We start from the raw sequence: 3,950 nt of genomic DNA, 5'->3' as shown, positions 1-3,950 counted from the left end.
CCGGCGTGCTGTTGCTGCTCGCCGGTTGGCGTTGCGTCGCTCGTTACGGGCCCGCCGCACTTCCGCGCGTTGGGCCTCCAGCTCTGCTGCGTCTTCGTCCTGACGCTCGATGACGTTAACAGCCAATGCTGCCCGCTCCTCGTCCCACGCTCGCTGCAGTTGGGCCGTTATTCGCTTCGCGGCTTCGCAAATACGACTCCAGCCATCGGCGTCGCGCAACAAGTGCCGCTGGAGGGTGTCCGGACAGACAGGGTCCGGACCTCCCTCGCCGAGTAGCTCCTGTCGAACTGCCGCAAAGCGTGGGCACTCGAAGAAGGCGTGCTCCGCCGTCTCTGGGACGCCGACGCACAACTGGCAGTCTGGGGACGACGTGAATCCATTGTGGCACAAGTAGTCACGGAAAAATCCGTGTCCGGACAAAACCTGTGCCAGATGGAAAGTCATATCTCCATGTTTCCTAGACTGCCAGTCGCCGACCGATGGAATTACACGGTGCGTCCACCGCGTGTGCCGGCTAGCATCCTGTTGCAGTGCGTCGGCATCCCATTCCTCCTGCCAGCAGTCGATGGTGTTCTGCCGCTCCGTCGCCCGGATGTCCTCCCTCGTTGCAGCACGGTCTGGAGCAAGGAGTTGTTGGTGAACCCGAGCATCCTCGTTGATGAGGTGGCATATCGGTACGAGTCCAGCGAGTAGGGTGGCCGTCTCATACCTGACGGTACGGAATGCCCGTGCCACCCTGATGGCTGCTTTTCGCTGAACTCGTTGCAGCATCCGCCGGCACTCTCGCACCTGAGTTGCCTCAGCCCAGACGGGAGCAGCATACCGCAACACCGATTCTGCCACATACGCCAGCAGCCTTGACTTGGCCGTCCTGGGGCCGCTGTGGTTTTGCATGAGGCGCGTTACAGCTGCCACCACGCGCGACGCCTTTTCGGAGACTTTCGTGACGTGATCTCGCCATTTCAGGTGATCTTGGAGCTGCACGCCCAAGTACCTGATGCTCCTAGAAGACTGGACTTCCACGTCACCGACGCGAAATGTCACCTGCGGCGGAGTCTTCTTGCTTGAGATCAGGACGGCTTCAGTCTTGGCTGGGGCCAGCTCCAGACCGTGCTGTTGCATCCAACGTTGGACCTGGTCAACGGCCTCCTCTGCTCTCGCGCGAACCTCGTCCGTGGTGGTAGCAGGTACCAACAGCGCCAGATCGTCCGCGTATCCGATGACTTCGACGTCGGGAGGTAGCGGCACATCCAGCACCCCGTCATACATGATGTTCCACAGAGTTGGGCCCAGGATGGACCCCTGTGGAACACCGGCGGTTACATGCCGTACGGCGGGGCCTTCGCTCGTGTCAAAGTACAGCACACGATCCTCGAAGTAGCTTCGAAGCATCCGTTGGAGGCCGACGGGAACACCTTTTGCCTGAAGGGCGCTGGCAATGGATTGCCAGCTGGCCGTGTTGAACGCGTTCTTCACGTCCAACGCCACCACAAGCAAGAAACGGTTATCCCGGCCGTTCGTTCGCCGGAACGACATGGCGGTACGGCCGGCCTCAACAACCCGCTGGATGGCGCTCACTGTCGACCGCCCTCGACGAAATCCGAACTGCCGGTCCGACAGTCGGGGTGAAGACGGCTCCTCGAGATGTTCATTGAGGCGATTCAGGATGAGGCGCTCAAGTACCTTCCCCAGTGCGTCGAGCATGCAGAGGGGTCGGTACGAGCTGCTCTCTCCCGGAGGCTTCCCCTGCTTCGGCAGCAACACCAGTCGTTGCCTCTTCCACTGCGCCGGAAACGAAGCGCGGTTGAGGCAATCCTGGTACAGGACCCGGAAGACCTCCGGGAACAACATGATGGCCGTCTTCACTGCCGCATTCGGGATGCCATCGAGCCCTGGTGCTTTGCGATTTGCCATCTGGCTCGCGATGAGCAGCAGCTCGTCGTCCGTTACCGGTGCAATTCCCGCCGTTGTTGTTGCTCCCTCGACGCTTCCAACGTTGCTCAGCTGCGACCAGTCACAGGGCGGATGCTCAGGGAAGAGGTCGGACACAATGCGTTCGAGGACGACCCGGTCCGCTTCTGAAGGCGTCCGACTGCCCCGGAGCCGGGACATGACGACCCGATATCCTGCCCCGAACGCATTCTCTTCTGCAATTTCGATCAGCTCCTGGAACAAGTTCCGCTTGCTAGCTCGAATTGCTCGGCTGAGCTCCGCCCTTGCTGTCCTGTGCTCAGCTGCTGCTATGCTGCGCTCCTCCAAATCAGCCGTCCGCAGCATCCGGTCACGGGCAACCTCGCAGTTGTTCCTCAGGCGAGCCAGGAGGGGAGACCACCAAAATGTGTTACGGTGCGGGTCTTGGTGCACTCGGGTAACCCGTTGCATCGTCTCGTCGCAGGCCTTCAACATGGCTGCGATCATACCCTCCTGGGTCGATGCGCGTTGGACAAAGTCCGCAGCGAACAGCGCCTCGAGGAATGAGGAAGGAGAAAACTGCGAGGTCTTCCATCTACGGCCAGCGTGACGCACACGCCTCTGGCTAGCGGAAGCACCCTGCCGCGATGACGGTTGCCGCTGATGTTGCTGCTGCTGCTGTTGCGATGGCTGCTGTTGCTGCTGCTGCTGCTGAAGTGACTGCTGCTGCTGCGCAGAGGACTGTTGCGCTGGCTGCTGCTGGTCCTGCAGCTGCTCGGGCGATGCTGGTGTTCCTCCCACGGTGTAAAGAACATAGCGGTGGTCTGACGCGGTGTATCTTGTGCTAACAACCCAGGTGTCAGGGCGAGCGATCGACGGGCTCGCGAATGCCACATCCACTATACTCGGGAGAGCCACCCCGTTGCCATCAAACGTGTATTCCCGACCTTGATTAATCACGATTAGGCCAAGCTGCTCCACCATTCCGTGCAGCTCTTCCCCGCGGTCGCAAGTCCTCGGGCTGCCCCACTCCTCATGTCTGGCGTTAAAATCGCCGGCGACGACGACTTGAGGGTGGGAGAAGCCTTCGAGTTCTATTGCTTCCAAGAAGCGCTCGAACTCTGCGAGGTTAAGGCTTGGTGGAGCATAGCAGCTGATGAAAACCACTCCGCCGATCTGCGCTGCAACCAACCCCTGAGCTTCACTGCACCACACCCGCTGTATTGGTAGCTCACCGACAGCTACCACCGCTACCGCCTTGCAGCTGCTGAATGCCCACCGGCCGTTGTTTTCAGGTGGGCGCAGAACATCAGAGAGAATGAGCACGTCTGCTTTCTCCTCTCTGGCAGCTTGCAGCACCAGGTTCTGGGCATCACGGCCATGGCCCAGGTTCGCCTGCAGAACTTTCAGGGCCGGGAACATCGTTGGGCCGAACGAGCACATTCGCTGTGGCCTATGTGGTGAGCGCCACCGCACAGTGCGCACTTTGCCTCATTCTGGCAGGATCGTGCTTTGTGTCCGGTAAGCCCACAGCGGATGCACAGATTCTGTCGATCTGCGGTGGAACGGCAGTTCGAGGCGATGTGGCCCATCTCCAGACAGCGGAAACAGCGCTGTCGCTCTGGAGGCGTTGGTGGGGCTGCTCGAACCTTGCTCACACAGTCGCACAGGAACAGTTTAAGTCCTTCCAACTGCCGAGCCGACTTCACAGGTAGCCGGATGCGTGCTCGCTTCGAACCATCCGGTAGTTCCCAAATGCTGGCAGAAACAACTCCAGCACTCGCGCCAATCTTAGCATCGAGGGCAGCAATGATATCTTCCTCCGTAGCAAGGGGATCGATATCGACTACCAGCAGCTCACCCATTTCTGTGACAAGCCGACTGACGCCTGCGTCGCCGATGATTTTGCGGACGCCTTCCAGCATAAGCGGAGCGTTTGCCGTCTTGCTCAGCTCCATACGTAGCAGCCTAGCATGAGTTCGGCGGCCCTGCTTAATATGCCCTTTCATTTCGCTGTGAGCCGCGTCCAGACGAATGGC

The sequence above is a fragment of the Anopheles gambiae genome (genome assembly GCF_943734735.2).
Source record: "Anopheles gambiae chromosome X unlocalized genomic scaffold, idAnoGambNW_F1_1 X_unloc_16, whole genome shotgun sequence".
In the NCBI taxonomy this organism is placed as follows: domain Eukaryota; kingdom Metazoa; phylum Arthropoda; class Insecta; order Diptera; family Culicidae; genus Anopheles; species Anopheles gambiae.
The sequence above is the reverse complement of the archived record's forward strand: the minus strand, read 5'-3'. Positions refer to the sequence as shown.